This window comes from Aethalodelphis obliquidens, unplaced genomic scaffold (genome assembly GCF_003676395.1).
Source record: "Aethalodelphis obliquidens isolate GAN/ISIS:26980383/991018 unplaced genomic scaffold, ASM367639v1 scaffold37, whole genome shotgun sequence".
Classification (NCBI taxonomy): Eukaryota; Metazoa; Chordata; class Mammalia; order Artiodactyla; family Delphinidae; genus Aethalodelphis; species Aethalodelphis obliquidens.
The window spans coordinates 2890060-2908115 of record NW_020837981.1 but is presented as its reverse complement, the minus strand read 5'-3'; positions in this window follow the sequence as shown (position 1 = coordinate 2908115).

Sequence of the window (18056 nt, the reverse complement as noted above, 5' to 3'; positions counted from 1 at the left end):
TGCAGGTTCCTCATTTATAAAATGGGGAGAAGATGATAATAACACCTGTGCCACCACCCAACAGGGTGATCGTGGAATTCAAATGAGGAAATGGGTGTGGTCACACTTTGGCAATGGTAGTTCTTCCTCACTATACCACGTGAATGTTTAAACTTAAAACTAGGCCATTAGGATATGCAATTGAAGTGAGTGATTTTAATTTCTGCTGTCCCAGCAAGAGAATAACAACTAGAGATAATCTGTGGGCATGAGAAAGCACCCTGAGGGGTTCCCCAAAATAATCAAAGTAGTTGATGCTGAAAAAGACAGGACTTAAAAGAGTCAAGGGGCAGGGGCAAGAGCCAATGAAAAGTGAATGTCAATGTCACGGTCAACTTGCACTCCCTGATCACTGACACCTGAGTATTTGGATCACACTCTTAACTGACACAGCAGAGTCTACTGACCCAGAACTTGGGTGCTCACGGTGGCAGAAAGCCTGAGTTCGAAGCTTGATACACTACTTACTATCAGTGTGATCACGAAAAGTTACCTACAATCTCTGGGCCATGTTTTTCTCATCTGTAAGTTAGAATAACATGTATATAGTATTTAGACTAATGCTTGGCACAAAGTACATACTCAAATCAATGTTAACAATAATGAGTAACCAACAAATCATTCATGAAATTACCTCTCAAATATCCCTGCACCACAGTAAGATATGTATTTAAAAGTGCTCTGAGTTATTTTTTTGTTATTATTTCCTTCACTGAAAACCCATCTATCATCCTCAACTTTAAGAAACCCATGCAGAAATATACAGAATTTAAAAGTGGATGGGCTTCCCTGGTGGCACAGTGGTTAAGAATCCGCCTGCCAATGCAAGGGACACAGGTTCGAGCCCTGGTCTGGGAAGATCCCACATGCCGCAGATCAACTAAGCCCATGCACCACAACTACTGAGCCTGTGCTCTGGAGCCCACGAGCCACAACTACAGAGCCCACATGCCTAGAGCCCGTGTTCTGCAACAAGAGAAGCCACTGCAATGAGGAGCCCGCGCAGCGCAACAAAGAGTAGCAACGAAGACCCAATGCAGCCAAAAATAATAAGTAAGTAAAATAAATATTTTTTTTAAAAAAGTGGAAACAAGATGAGGGAAAATTATTTTTCCAAGCTACAAAGACAAAAATCTCAACCTGATGTTGAAATGTTTGGGAAAAAAAAAAGAAAGAAAGAAAGAAGAAGACTGGTACGTAAAGATTCTTAACACTTTACTCCTTCCAGCTCCTAGATCCATGGAGGTTTGGTGGTTAGGTAATAGGAGGATGTAGTGGGTGTGTCTGAGCCTGGGACGAACACAACAGTGCCTGCAGGGACTGGTGGGGACCACCCTCAAAAGCACCAAAAGAAAAATGCCAGTTCACAGTGCGCTACATTCCCCTCTTCAGGGATGCCCACAGCCAGGATGAAGAGGATCAAGAGGGAGCAGCGTGAGCTCTGGAACACGGTGCCTGCTTCACAGAACCCTCCTGCTCCAACGCGGGATATCCCCAATCCCTACACCTTCAATGTTTTCTCCTTCCCCCAGCTCTGGCCCCAGGCTCTCCAGACTCAGACAATTGTGGGCTGGCAGGAATCAGAGCATTCTATTTCAATCACTTAAAAAAAACTCTGGGGCTTCCCTGGTGGTGCAGTGGTTGAGAGTCCGCCTGCCGATGTAGGGGACACGGGTTCCTGTCCTGGTCCAGGAAGATCCCACATGCCGCGGAGGGGCTGGGCCCGTGAGCCATGGCCGCTGAGCCTGCGAGTCCCGAGCCTGGGCTCCCCGCAACGGTAGAGGCTGCAACAGTTAGAGGCCCGCGTACCGCAAAAAAAAAAAAAAAGGACTCTGCTATGTCGCCATCAGCAATGAGGAGAAGGGGCTGCGTGCTCTGGAGTCAGGCAGTCCTCCAAGTGGCCGGCAGATCCTAATCCCATCACGTTGAATCAGGATTCCACGCGCTCTCTCTTTGCCCAGCTCTGGGTTTACTCCCACTCCCATGCTCTCTGTCTCCACACTCCCACACACACTTGCATCCACACACACTCTCACACCCACATGCACATCCACGCAGTCACACAACTCAAACACTCCTTTTTACATTCTTATGCACACCGTCATATGCTTATACACACTCATTCACTCACACACACACGTGACCTCACAGCAGCAGTCCCAGGATGCTCTGGCCCTGTGAGAGGCAGGGTGAGCTCTCATATCAAGGAAGCCCATGTTCATCTATGGGCTGGGGGCGGGGAAAGAGGTCTGCAGTGTTCATAAGGGAGAAAAGTACATAAAAGTTTACCGTTCGTGTGCATTATCTGTATGTCTCAAGGTGCTGCCGTTAAATGGCTTCCTCTGGCTTCTTTTCCTCACAGCCTTAACAAACACTATGTTAACACATTACATTCAAAATGTTTGTAAACGTGTCACTTTTGGAAGAGGGCTCCGAGAGACACTTTGTTCCCCCACCTGGCCCCCAGAGCCCCAGACATATTTCTGGGCCTGTTAACAGCACTTGTTTCTGTTCTGGCAAGTGGCAGCAATTATATCTTCCTAATTTAGGATTTGCCAACATTCACTGCTGGTGGTCGAGATAGAGCTGGGAAAAAGTAATTAATTTTATATCATGGTTGTCATGGCTAAATGATGACTACAAATTCTTGCTTCTCCTCCCATCAAGACGTGGAGTCTATATCCTTTGCCCTTGAATTTGGGCTAGATGGATGCTAGACCCAGCAGAATGCAGCATGAGCCTGCCCTAAAGAGCCTGGCAGCTTCCTCTTTTGCTCTCCTGGAGCTCTCAGTCACCAGCTAAGGTGGCCACCCTGCTAGAGAGACCACACTGAAGGAGAAAAGCACCTGGCCAGCCCCCAGGTGTTCTGGTCATCACAACAGAGGCACCAGAGGTACTAGATGTGTAAGTAAAACCATTTTGTTTCTGCCCAACCAAGCTTCTAGTGACCCCAGTCCCTGCCACCTGGAGCAACAATGAGCTGTCCCTACTGAACCTTGCCCATAGGTTGTAGAATCCTATGTTTTAAGGCACTAAATTTTGTTACACGGCAATAGAGGGCTGATATATAAAATGCCTACTGGGACTAATGGGGGTACCCAACTATAGAATCAGTGTGCACATTAACCTCTGTCCTCTGTGACCCACTACTGTGACACCTTATATCTAAAGTCACTTGTAAATATTTTAGGAGATATACATATATTTAGAAGCTATAGATATATCTTCTAAAATCTCCTCTACAGGGAATTCCCTCGCAGTCCAGTGGTTAGGACTCCAGGCTCTCACTCCCAAGGGCCCGGGTTCAATCCCTGGTCAGGAAACTAAGATCCCACAAGCTGCGTCGCACAGCCAAAAAAACAACTCTACAAATCAGATGTATTTACTCTGATCTTACAGCTGAAGAAACTGATGCAAAGGCTATCCCAGGGTCACACGTAAAGAAAATTATAGAACCAGCTACTGAAAAACCCATATCTATCTGATTCCAAAGCCTGTGTTCCTTCTGATAGAGCTCGCTACCCCTTAATCATGTGATTTTCTTTTGGTACCCTGCAGGCCGATGGCATTTCTAATATGTGAATTAGTGGGCAGTCCTGGACAAAAGAAATTGTAGAGTAAACAAATCCTTTCCAAAATCCCTAGGGAAACCCTCCGCAGTGTCATCTGCTTTTTTGCTGCAGAGCCCAGTGCAGTGCCCCAGGTACCGCTTCCAGAAAGAACCAACCCTAAGCGTTTATCTCTGTGTGTAAGCCTGGTCTTTTACCAGCTATTACAATGTGAGTGTGTTTTGGATTTTCTGGTTTCTCTGTTTCATTTTCATAGAACACACCCTGGGTTTTCAGTAGTTTGAAGTTCTCCAAAATTGATTCAGACCTTTCCCTGTCATTTCACAGTGAAAATAAAAGAAGGGATAGCAGTCTTGCAACAAATGTATCCAGGAAATATAAAGGAGGGATAGAGAGAGAGAGAGAGAATGAGAACTAGAATCTGGAAGATGAACCAACCAACTGTGCCTCTTTGAAGATGAAAGCCAAACGCTCCCTTAATCAATACTTGAAAAGCACTTCCTCTGGGATGCTTTTTTCACCTTAGACATCCCAGGAGAACTTTCCTGGGGCAAAAACTCCAGCCCCTGAGACTGGCCCATTTGACCAACATGTACCTGACCTGCCACTAGACTATTAGAGGATTTGCTAGGCCAGGGAGCCATAATTTTTTATTTCCAGAGCAATTTGCCTGGTGCACACATGAGGATGTTAGGGCTGTGAGGCCATCCAGTGACTAGTGAGCCTTCCCATCTGCTCCTAGCAGCCGCTTGCTGCGGGGAAGGGAGGCGGAGGACGGGGCTTCACTGTCAGTCAGACTGACCTGGGCTCAGATCCTGTCCCCATCAATTACTGTATAATCTCAGAGAAGGTACTTATCTCTAAATTTTAGGTTTATTATCTGTAAAATAAAAAAAATAATACCCTCCAAGTGTTCTTGTAAAAGAGGGGAGTCCCATCCATTGTCTTTCTATGAAAGAAGGGCAGAAACACACCTCAGATATAGTGGTCCAATACAGCTAACAAGATCTGCTACAGAACAAAGGGAAGGGATGTGTAACAGAGACTATTAATTGTCCCCCAGTATCCATTCCATCCTGTTCCTAATAAATGAATCCCTTATATTTAGCTGAGTTCATGGCCACCTAAAATAAAGACTACATTCCCAGACTCTGCTGCTGCTAAGTGTGGCTACAGGACAAAGCTCTAGACAATGGAATTTAACTGAAAGTATCATGTGTGAATTCTGGAAAGACTCCTGAAAGGGAGAAGGGCTGTCCTTGTTAGTCCTTTCCTCATTTCTGCTGGCTGGCATGTGGACATGAAGGCTGGAGCCTAAGCAGCCACCTTGAACCATGGGACAGCATCCTAAGGATGACAGAGTAATAACAAAGAAGGCTGAGTTGCTGATGATCAAAGGGGTGCCCAACCTGCCAGCTTCCTTTAGTAAAGGAAAAACAAACTTTTTATACCACTACTATTTTAAGTTTTTCTGTCACTCGCAACTGAACCGAACCTTTACTGGTTTTGGAAGTTAACGTGCTTTGTGGTAAGTTTGCTCTCAATATATGCTCAAGAATACGTTTTTCAAGAACGTGTATTTTTTTTAATTTATTTTTATTTATTTATTTATTTTATTCACTTATTTCTGGCTGTGTTGGGTCTTTGTGGCTGCGTGCGGGCTTCCTCTAGTTGCGAGTGGGGGCTACTCTTTGTTGCAGTGCACAGGCTTCTTAATGCGGTGGCTTCTCTTGTTGTGGAGCACGGGCTCTAGGCACGTGGGCTTCAGTAGTTGCGGCACATGGGCTCAGTAGTTGTGCCTCACGGGCTCTAGAGCGCAGGCTCAGTAGTTGTGGCACACGGGATTAGTTGCTCCGCGGCATGTGGGATCTTCCCGGACCAGGGCTCAAACCCGTGTCCCCTGCATTGGCAGGCGGATTCTTAACCACTGCGCCACCAGGGAAGTCCAAGAACGTGTACTTCTGATTGCTTAAAAATTGAATCTGTTTGACATGTTGCCTAAAATGTTCCTCGTCTTCTTCAAGCAAGGACACTGTTGGACCCTAACCTAGTGGGCTTGTTAGCAGAGTCCAGGTACTCAATGCTTTTAAAATATTCTAGGAACCCCAGGGGCTTCTGGACTGAAAAGTTAAATTTAAACGAAAAGATACAGCTTTGGGGAATGTAATACTTCAAACCACAAGATGTGCATACATTAATAATGAAAATAATCACATCTAGTATGTTTTAATGTTGACTATTAGCTAAGTGCTATATACTTGACATGGACTATATCATTTAATCTTTCCAACAAACTTGTGATTCGGTACTGTTGTCATTCTTGTATTGTGAGTGAGAAAAACCAAGGCTCTCAGCCGCCTCCCCAGGTGCCTTCCCAAAACAATACACCGACAGATTCAGCCCTTCAGGCCCTGAGAGTACCACGTCCCTATTTTCCCATATGCCCTGGTATCTAGGTCTCAAGAAGGTGAAGTGAAAACCCTACAGCACTGCAGTGTGGACAAGGGGACGCTCTTTTACAGACATGATTCCTGAGTGCCAGGGCCCAAAGTCCGAGACGCCGCACGCCCTCACTGAAAAAGTGTCTTTTCCTCCAGGGGCTTCTTCCCTGTGATTCTCTCACCTCACACATAACCTTCCAAGCTGGAGGCGGGATCTGGATTAACACCGGCTCACACTTGGTTTTTAATATTTCATCTCAAACCCCATTGATCTCGCTAGCATTGATAAATCTTCTGAACTTTGTGTGAGTTCCTTAGATGCGTTTTGAATCATGTATTCATACCCTCAGTCGTTTTAAAAGCCCTGACTGCAGGCTCAGGGATAAACTCTACACTGTTCTAAATTTATCACCAACTTAATCTGGAATTTGTCCTCGTCTCCACGTGAGTTACCTGGACCTCTAGTTAGACGCCAAAGCCCACATCCTGACTCTGGTTCTGCCCCCTGAATCCCATAAAAAAGATATTCTGGATGTATAAAAATATCAGGTAAGATTAAAATGTGGCCTTTTCTAGTACAGTCCAAGATGATTTGATGTTAGACAAAATTGATAGAGACTTTCTATCTCTAACTTTCTATCTCTAATTTTCTAAATTACCCTGAAATACAGAACCTCTCTCAAAACAGTAAATAAAACACCTGGAGTGCAAACGTTCCTCTGATGCCAAAACCAGAGCACACTGAATATGCTGTTGCTGCCTGAAGGAGTTAATGGATAGAGATTCCTGAACATTCACAGCTGAGGAGGTAAGAATACTTTGCTCAGAGGAGCTGAGCTTAATTCCCTTGAGGAAGGCTGTGCGCATTGGGTTTGCTTCCCCTTGTCAGCAATAGTCACAGCCATCTCCCACTTGCAGTGAAATATGCCCAGTGAGCTCGGGCCAGGACAGCTGCTATGGTTTGCAATTACCCTTGAAAAATGAGCAATCTCGAGCCTTGTGCTGGCTGTCCAGAAGTATTAGCAACTGTGTTCCGCCTGATCCTTTTAATGCTGGCGTGCGCTCAGTCATGTGGAATGGGAAGGTGTGGGCGGCTCTAGATGTGTCCATATTTACCAGCCGGAGAATAGGGAAGGAGACCCTCTACAGCCCGTGAGCTAGTACTCCAGGCACACCAAGGTCATTGATATTCACATCCTCTCCCTGAGATTTGCAGGAAATCCATTCATTCATTCACCAGAAATGAACTGAGCCTATACTATGCACCCCACATTGTTCTGGCTACAGTCTATAAACCGGACAAAACTCCTGCCCTCATAAAGCCTACATTCTAGAGTGGGGACACAGACAATACAGAAAATAGATGCATAAATGTACACCGTGTGTGATGACATCTACTGCACCCATATCCCCACGGCACCCACCATTCAGCACAAACTGAGTGCTTCTTATCACAGGCCAGTGAATTGAGGGCCTTCTTGAGCCACAAAAATATGACTGGCTTTTACAGGACGTGGCCAAATGTACTGGTGAATTAATGTCCCAGGACTGATCTTCCACCAAAGAAGAACAGGAATTGGTGTATTTGCCTCTCGGTTCCAAATCCATCCTCTGCTGGCCTCCTGGGATGCTGGAACACATTTTCCTTATCAACTGGCACAATGTAAAACTTTGTTGGCAGAGGGTGCTGGGGGGACCCTGGAGGAGAAGGGGGCTTCTCCTCCTGAATCCTCTCTATTTGCTCCTCTGAGGCAGCAGCTGGCATCGCAGGGACACTAGAGGCCCTCACATGACACTCCCTCCCACCCCCAGGAGTTTCAGCAATGCCAGTCTTACAAGTAGCTCCCCAACAAGTTCTGCACAAGGCACATCTCTGGGAACAACTTTCCCTGGTACCTAGAGGGTAGATTCCCAGCGAGTCCTACAGGTACAGCACCGCAGCAAACTTCACCGTCCTGTGGGCCACAGCCATGCCCTCTCTAATTAGATCTAGATTTCTGCCCTAATGGGGAACCTGTTCAAGATTCGTTCCTTCCTTGGTTCTCTGCCACAGCCCTAGAGATAGTGACTGTTCCTTTTATCTGTTATTCCTGTGTTCTTTATAGCTCTTTCTCCTTAGTAGGTAATACACTGATATAGTTAATCATTTACATTAAAATGTCCCTGTTTAAGTTACTGTATGGTTACTGTCTCCTGACTGGACCCTGACTGATAACACAATTTTTTTAATGACTATTTCCTTCTTTAATTCCTAGCTCAAAATATTAGGGACACACCCCCCTAAGCATCCTAAACTTCTCTGAATTACTATCTCCACCTAAGAAACCTTGAAAAATGTAACCAGAAGCTGGAAAATGATCACCTCTTCCCTGACAGCTCCACTTGTAAGAATCTGTAATCATCTGAAGAGTGAGCAAAACTTCGAGCAAGAGATAGTAACTGCAGCCTCCTTCCCTTCTTTTACAAAAATTTATTATAAGTTGTATTATTTTATATTACTTGTCAATTCTCTTGCCTTTCGAATTTCTAGCCCCAGTGGAATGTAAGCTCAATGAGGGCAGGTACCCCTTCTGTCCTGTTCATCGTTAATTGCCATGAGACTGGATGAGGTCACCTAGGGAGCCAGGGGAGAAGAAAGAAGAGCTCTAAAACAAGGAGGAAAGGGATGGAGAGGAAATGTGTGGAGAGCGTGAGTGGGGCCCCTGTGCCTCCACCCCACCCATTAGGGGAGACTGCCGCTGTGTGACCAGAGGGAATCTGGCTCAGAGGCAACCTCCACAGGTGCATCTGGTACCCACAAGGCATGAGAAAAGGAGAGGAGAGCTAACAGAAAGGTGCAGCTGGGCAGGAGGGGCAAAGACAACTCCAGACCCACACAGGGTCCAGCAGAGTGAACTGGCTTAGAAGAGATCTATAAGGTTCTAAGGTCCTTTCAGAAAAGCAAAGAACCTGCCTCAGAGGTCTGTGTGTGAACACTCACTGGAGGTGAGTGTGCGTGTGCATGCGTGCACGCACGTGTATACTGATGGAGGTGGGAGGGGAAACTGCTGTACACCTTGGAAGTGTAGGCGGGCAGCGCAGACTACCTGCAGCGCATCGCAGGCTGGCGGAGTGATGCCACCTGTGCCAGGCAGGGCTGACTAAGCAATGTAGAGATGGCCCTGGCAGAGAAACGCTGGAGACGAAGAGGAAGCCCGCTCTCCCCTCCTCCAACCCCTCATCAATCACCAAAGGAGACTCTTCAGGGGAAGCCAGCGGGATAAGGGCCACAGCTGAGTACCACACTGGGATTGAGAAAATCTTGAATCCACTGTGCAAACCTCTGAATCATAGTTTCTATTTGTGAAAGGACCAAGATTAAGTTCTCCGCCATTCGTGGGAATAAAAACCTCATTTACAGCTATAAATTAACTGGGGGTTCCACTGACGTGCTGTCAAGTTTTGTGGACTGTTACAACTGTTCAGTTTATACCTGTTACATGTGGCCTCAATAAGTAGTTCCCAAACTGTAGATACGTATGTAATGTCAGATATCACTGTTCCAATTTTTGACAAATTTGGGCATCACTTATACTAACTTATACTATTATTTGACATTTTTCTTTAAAACAACTTCCTTTTATAATTATCTCCATTCTAAGCAATAAAATGTTATAGGTTTGTTGTACTAATTATATTTTTATCATATATTTCATTACATACATTAAAATAAATACCTATTTATACCTACTAGTAAACTAAAAGGTCTGATCTTTATATTACTTAAAATCATCTCGCATACCATTGATGAGTGTAACACATTTGAGGAAACACGATACTACAAAATGTGTAAGGTCCTTCATTATTTCCAAATCACTGCAAATAATTTGCAGTGTTCTCTAGGAAATGTCAGAAAGGCTAAGAAAGGTTCTGTGAGCTGTTGGCCTTTTCCTGATGGAAAGGAAGATACTTTGCCCTATTTTAAGCTTTCCTCTTCAAACAAATGCTCATCACTGGAGACATTTGGAAATATCAAGAACTTGAAATAGAGCTGCTAGCTTCTTCCATTTCCCTTCTAAGATATCAATATCCTAAGTGATGCCAGCTTGTACAGAATAAGACCCATAATCTTTGGTGCTTATGTAAACAGCTAAAGGGAAGATAATATTAAGGCAATTACAATATGTAAACAATTAGAGACGCACAGCACATTGTTCTGGTTAGTGTAGTAGAAATGATACTAAAATTGAAACCCAGGAGGACCTGGGTCCCTGTCTCACCTCTGCCACTTACAGGCTGAGCTGGGAACCTGCAGGTAAACTGCTCCCTGTCTCTGCAACTCAATTTTTTTCCTTCTGTAATTGAGAGGGTTGGATTAGACTAAAGCTTCTTAGGCTAAGATTATTGGACAGATACCAATACCTAGTACCACCCTAATAAGAAGGCAAAATACGCAGTAGCCCTCATCAATTTTTCTAAATTTTATTATTCTCCTGGAAAAAAAAAGAGCAACCACTGGACAATGTGGTCTCTAAGATATATTCAGAAGCGGACATTCCCTCAATGGTTTTGAGTCAGCTCTGGATAAAGAATTGAGAATCTTCTCAATGAGAGGTTCCTGGGCAAGAGATGGGGCGCTAGGAGACTTGTGCTCACCCAGGACAGAATTGATGGGGACCTTTCTCCTGCCCTTGAATATATGTTCGCCAAAGGCTCTCCTCAAACGCTTTCACTCCCATCGTAGTCCTCCCACTGAACCTAGGGCTGGCTTCTTCCGGGGACACTCAGACTCAGCCCAGAGGCGCTGCAGAGGCTAATTCATCCTGGCCAAGCTCGTTCTAGCCAGTGAGCTGCAATGTGATGGGTGGCCCTGCAGGTTCCAGGGCACCGATTTTCTCCGAGGTAATCTTACTTTTTTACATTTCCTGCTCTGCAAAACTTGTTCAGAACAGCAATGTAAGGCTTTTGTATTGACTAAGGCGATGCTGTCAAGATGTACGAAATGGCTCAAAGATTTACAGTCGCCTGAATTTTCACTTCTTACTCCTTTACCCACGGTCCTCATCTTTGTAGCCTGACAAGCCTGTCTCCCTGTACATGCGTCTGTATCCTGTAATCCCTTGTGGCTCGTGTGTGAACTGCCTTAGAATAGACACTTCCTGGTACAGGGATGAGACCTTAGGAGTCACCTTTATATGTCTCCACTAGCCACTCCTCTGATACAATCGCATGCCACTTTGTTGTGTGAAAGACTTATGCAGGACATTGGGTCCACGCCAGAGCTCTCCTCCAGAAACCTTGGTAACCACAGAAGAGGGACCCAGTTCTCCTGCAGCACCTAGAAAGGGATTAGGTTCACTCCCAGTCCCCTGGAAATAATCTCGAGCTCCGAAATAAAAGACGCTCATCCAGGCCCAGCCCAGATTTTGCAGCAAGCAGGGTTCTTGCCTCAGCCTCCTGGCCTGGCACGCAAGGCTATCCACAAGTCAGCCAGTGCCCCTTCCCCATCCCCCAAGTCTCCTCCCCACACACTGCTGCACCAGTGAGAGCACAAGCCAGCAGGCCCGTTCCAACATTTTATACCCATTAACTTACTTAACACACAGGAGAACCCTGCAAGAAAATAGTATGGCTCCCACCATTTTCCAGACGAGACAACACTGAAACAGAGAAAGAAAAAGCAACTCACCTGAAGTCACACAGATTCTAAACGCTGCAGCCCAAATTCAAGCTCAGGCCCGCTCAACTCCCCCGCAGGGAAAGGTATTCACATGCCGACCTCTAGACCTTGCTTCTGCTGATTTTAGCATAAAACCGCAAGCAAGACTCAACTGCAAAGCTCTCTGACTCAGTTCTGGATTGGTGCCTACCCCTATTGGAACAGAGCAGGACCCTGTGGGACTCCTGGGCACAAAAGTCTTTATGTGCCCTGAGTTTCTTTTTGGCAAGAAATAGGCTTCATTCAGCCTCCAAGACCTTCACCTGTGTTCCAACGAGCAGGTTCAAGAAGATGCTAATCAGGGAAGGGAGGGGATGTGGAGACAAGGAAGGAGCAGTCAAAAAAAAAAAACAAAAAAAACAATAGTACAGCCTTGGGGCGGGGTCCTGGTTCCCCCTCGAGGGATACACGTGACAATATCTTTGAGCTGTTTTGCAGATACTGAAACTGCACCAGGTGGAAGAAGTTAACTGTATGCTGCTCACAAGCACGTAGCCCCCAGACCTGTTGGAGCCAGAAGGTTGATGATGCTGACTCCCAATTACCTCACCAACCAATCAGAAAAATGTCCACCAGCTGATCACGCCCTGCTCCTTGAACACTATCAGGCTTCTCACTACCCCCTCCTGGGTGGGACACACAGTCTTGAGGGCACAAACCCACTGTGGCCCCCTTTGCCTGACAAAGCAATAAAGTTATTCTTTTCTACTTCACCCAAAAGTCTGTCTCTGAGATTCAATTCGGTGTCAGGGTACAGAGGCCAAATTTCGGCTACACTACCAGTGAAAGGCAGAGCAGGAAGTCACAAGGAGGAGGCGACATATGTAAGACCCCGAGAAGCACGGGTAAAGCCTGCTGGTGTAGCCGGGGAGCACTGTTGCCCAGGGCGCCTCCCCACGTGGGCTGTGTGCCCACTGTGGCTGCCTGCCCCGCAGAGCTGGGGCCTGGAGGAGGTGTGCAGCCCCACTAGGGTGCTGCCAAGTAGGAGGCGCTTATGTGACCGTGACATTTCTCTGTATAGTTTTTATTACTAACTTTGAATCATTTTGCTCTTAAAGACTTTGCTAATAAACTCTGAAATGTCTTGTTTTCAGTCAGAATCCAACTGGAGGAACACTGTCCTCTTTCTCTACACACACACACACACACACACGCGCACACACGCACACACACACACCAGTTAAGCTGGGCAATTCCTAGAGCCTGCCCGTACTTTCTGAATGTGCCTCCTCCACGCTAAATGCCTTGAAGCCAGTATTTAAAGCCCAATTCAGGGCTTTCCTGGTGGTGCAGTGGTTAAGAATCTGCCTGCCAATGCAGGGGACCCAGGTGCGAGCCCTGGTCCAGGAAGATCCCACGTGCCACAGAGCAGCTAAGCCCGTGCGCCACAACTACTGAGCCTGCGCTCTAGAGCCCGCGTGCCACAACTACTGAGCCTGCATGCCGCAACTACTGAAGCCCGCACGCCTAGAGCCCCATGCTCCACAAGAGAAGCCACCACAATGAGAAACCCGTGCACCACAACGAAGAGTAGCCCCCGCTCGCCGCAACTAGAGAAAGCCCGCACGCAGCAACGAAGACCCAATGCAGCCAAAAATAAATTAATTTAAAAAAAGAAAAGTCCGATTCAAATGCCACATACTCCAGAAAGCCTTCCTTGATCTCTCCAGGCAAGAGTCATCGTAATCTTTCCCCTCTCTAAACTCTAAGAACTTTTTACTTTAGCCCTTTTCTGACACTTTTATCTTATGGGTTTGCATCTCATCTCCCCTGATCCCTGAGGACGCAGAACCTTGCTATGCCCTCCATCTCTATAATGGATATATCAATACCAATCAATAGATATTTGTTGAATTTATTTATTTCGATAATTGTAGTCCCCAGTGACAGCTGATGGAAGAAATTAGACTGTGATTATCACTCATGATCCCTAGTGATGATGAAGATGAAAGATAATGAAAGACAATAGGAAGTGCAAATGATGGTGAATATGTGATTCAAAACAAGGAGATAAATTATGCATCCCACTTCCCATGCAAGGAAACGTCATAAATTTGCATTAAGTAAGGATCCTACCAAATAGAGCCAAGAACCTGCAGTTAACTCCATCTTACTGCTGGAAACTCTATAGTCCACAACCTTAATTCTTCTTCTGGTATAGTATAAACACATTCATTGGTCAAATTTTTAAAACATCTAAACAGGGAAAATTATTTTAACATTCTTTCCTCAACACTCCCACCCTCGAGTGATATCGGTGGATACCTTAAAATATAAAAATATTCAATGCCTCGATTATCCTCTGGGAGTTTTAACTGTTGTTTTCATGTACATTAATAATTTCTTGGTGTAATTTTTTCCAAGAGAATGTATCAAAAGAAAGTATGCATAGATTTACATATGTAATTGCTAATAAACCTCCCAGGAAGAAAATAGCCTTCCAACCAGGAGGAAACCACATCACTTTAAATCAACACTCAATGACTATCAAAGCATATTTATGAAATTATAGAATGCTAGGCTATAAGTCAAAGGCAATTAGGAAATATAAATGGCAATTTTGACAAGTGGTTACTTATCTGATGGTTTTGTGAGCAGTTCCAATCTCTACTATGTCTTATCTGCCATTTTTTCTGCCCAGGCTGTGTACACCCTTATTATTTGGAAGTAATTCCAAGATAGTTGGGCAGTATAGCCCCATCTCTTATCATGGATGACAAAGGGGCAACCTAGCTCCTGGGCTACAGGAGTGTAGGCATGTAATGATGAACCTTGAGGAAGCAATAAAAAGGACTGATTAATGACTAAGTCCTACAAAAATTTAGTTTATAGGGAAGAAGGCATCTCGAATTCAGGTAATAGTGCTGTGGGTAAGGTTTTTTTTTTTTTAAGTTATCGGCTGGTGAAAAATACAAAGTGTTTACAGGTGACTTATTATGTCTAGAATTGCTTCAAAATATTCCAGCAAAAAAATTTTTTTTAATTTTAAATGGGGGATAGATAAAATAAGATGGACAGAATTGTATCAGTAATAATCAGGGAATCTGGGGATGAAGGCATGGAGCCTCATTATACTCTGCTCTTGTTGTATATGCTTAAAATTTTTCATAAAAAGGTTTTTAAAACTTTTTAACAAGTCCAAGAGTGTTGCAGGGAAGGTCCCAGAGCAGTGGTGTGCTGGAGGAACTGGTGAGCATCCAGTGACACCAGGGTTACCTGCCTATGGCCACGCCGGGTCGTCTTGGTTGCTGTCAATTTTATGAGCTAAGTTCTCCAGTCTTCCTGGAGATTCAGTGAACTGTCCAGTATCCTACAGCACATTTTGGTTTTCTGCTTAATTTCCTGTCGTTTGCAGCCCTGGACCTGAACTGTAAAACCTAGTAAATTAAAAACTCTGGAAGTCTTTCAGGTTGCCTCATCCAGTAAGTGCAACTTGGTAACGTGAAACCGGATCAAGGACGGCAAACACATTTTAAAAGTGTGGCTTTTCTCCCCTCCTACACCCATGACTGGCTTTAATAATTAATTTGATACTAATTAATGACCTTCCTGTTACACCTGCTTATGGCCTCAGACTCTTTCCCAACAGGGCTCTCCAGGCAACCACTGCCTAACATAGCTGACTGGGAAATTACAAGATATTCTCCATTCCCAGTCTAAGCAAAGTAGAATAAACAGGAAAATCTGCCACTCCACCCTACAAAGATCACGTCATTTTAAGCTGATTATAAATGAATTGCAGATGATTGTGTCTGCCCTCTCTCCTCTCCATCTCCCTTCTCCCAGTGGCAAAGGTATAAATGACATACACATTATATTTGATTTGAATTAATATCAGAAACTCCTCAAAAGAAAACTTCACTGCAAGGGAGTATCCCTGGACCTGAAGGCTTTAGAATCCCTTTTGTTCAATCTTATCTCTGTATTTGTTGGTTGGTAACCCCTGGAGTTCCCCGAGTGAAATCTGAGACTGCCCCCGCCCTCTGTACATGGAGGGCAAGGAGAGACCAAAAAAAGAGTCTTTGTCATAAGTTCCCTCCTCTGAAGCGTGTGCCCTCCTGGCTTTGCAAAACGGCACGTTAAGGGCTCCAACATATTATCCTGCACTCCTGCTTTGTCTGCCAGCCCCCAAGCTAGCAGAGTAGTGGACACCTGCACGTCCTTCTCTAACCTCAGCTCTCCTTCCAATTTCCCGATTTGAGCTGAGCCTCTAGTTGGACATCAGTGTGCAGTGACCTGCCCACAGCAGAGCCTGGCCCACCGCCCACCCATGTGTTTCTCTCCTGTGCCGCGGGGCACTGCACAGTTCCTCAAACAAGCGCATTAGACCAGCCGGCGTTTTCCGGGTGTCCCTGTACTCATGGGATCCCCAAGCATCTAACATACATGCCACCCCTCTCCACATAGAGGCCAATAGCCAACTCAGGATTCCACCCCCTGGGTGTCTCTTTCCCAAGACCCATTCTTCAGCTTCCTGGCTGCCTCCCCAGTTGTTGGTTTCCTACCTTGGGAGCTTCCCAGGGTAAAATTCGAAACTGGCCCCCTGGACATGGAGGGCAGGGCCAGACCAAAGAAAGAGGCAGACCACTCCGGACTGGTAGGTGGCAGGCTTAGTAAGCCAGGGAACGTACTCACGAGGCTTGTCCTGGGCGGCCACGAGATAAGTAGATTTCCGTTCCTGCTTGCCAGAATCTTAGAAGTTTCTATAGAAACTTCTCTATAGAGGCTTTAACTGGGTTCAGTCTAATATACCGTCCAGATGGTCTCAACAACACCTCCTCTCGCAAGGCTGTGTCCGTGAGGCAGCTTCCAGCTCAGGGAAGGCAAGCAGAACTCACATCCCAAGGACTAGAGCAGGGGGCCAGAGCCTCCGACTGGATTGATCCGTGCAGCTCCTGGGTCAGCCGACAGTCAGGTCCTCTCAGTGAGCCCCCTCCGACAGTGTCGTCTCAGTTGCTTGCCAAGGCTACAGACCGCTCTCCCTCCACACACACCTCACACAAGTCTCCAAGTGGGGTTTTTAAGCCCTCCCAAGAACAGGCGTGGGCACTTTAGAATTGATTAGGACGTTGAAGGTTTAACGTGCACATGCATGGGAATGAGTAAATAACAAGGTCCTGCTGGGTAGCACAGGGAAGTATATTCAGTACCCTGTGAAACCATGATATAAAAGAACTTTTAAAAGAATATGTATATTTGTATAACTGAATCACCTTGCTGTACAGCAGAAATTAACACAACATTGTAAATCAACTATACTTCAATTTTTAAAAAGTGCATGGGAGTGAGACATAAAACTAGAATGAGATTGTTTAATTAAAAGAAGCGGCTGACGCGGAGCGGCTGGGCCCGTGAGCCATGGCCGCTGAGCCTGCGCGTCCGGAGCCTGTGCTCCACAACGGGAGAGGCCACAACAGTAAGAGGCCCGCGTACCACAAAAAAAAAAAAAAAAAAAAAAAGAAGCGGCTGAAAATTTATAAAATTGGGAAGAAATCTGGGGACGCGCCTCTCCACAGACAAAAGCTAGGCATTTTTAGAAAAATTAAACTCATGTTTATATCCCCAAAGAGCCGAGAATCCTCAATCACATTAGTTACACATGAAATGGGGGTAATAATAACATCTAACTCACATGGTTGTTGTGAAGTTTGAAAGAGTCATATGGAAGGTTCATGAGGGCAGACGTTCTGTTTGTTTTGTTCAACACCAAAAGTCCTCGCCTAGCACACAGGAGGTTCTCAAAGGTGAATGAATAGCCACAGGCAGGTGCTAGTGAAATGTACGTTCAAGATCAGCCTATCTGAGCCTCCAAACTAACCAGCTCTTAGTTTGGGTTCTCCAAAAGCAGGGACTGAGACAAGGATGTGGGCTCAGGTAATTCATTTGGGAGTGTCCAGAGAAGCTGGAGAGAGAGGGAAGGAGACCTGATAAAGGCTGCTTGATTGAGCTGGTTACTGCTCAGTCCTGCTAGGGAAGCCACACAGAAATGAAACTCAGAGTCATCGGTCCAAGGTCAGTGTTGGGGTATTTATCCAACAACTCCTGGTTGTTGGTTACTGTGGGAGTACCAACTCCTGTCTCACACTTCCAGGCCCAAGCACACAGGCTGAGCAAGCTCCTTGGACTTGGAGAAAGACCTAAGGCAGAGAGCTGAGACCCATGAGTGTGTAAGGTGGGAGGTGGTCTGCATGAAAGCTCCCACCACACCGTAGCTGGAAGCCAAGTTGGGCAGCACAGGACACCAATAGCACCTGGTCCATACCTCTTAAATAATCAACTGTTAACAGGTGTGAACTATTTATGACGTTC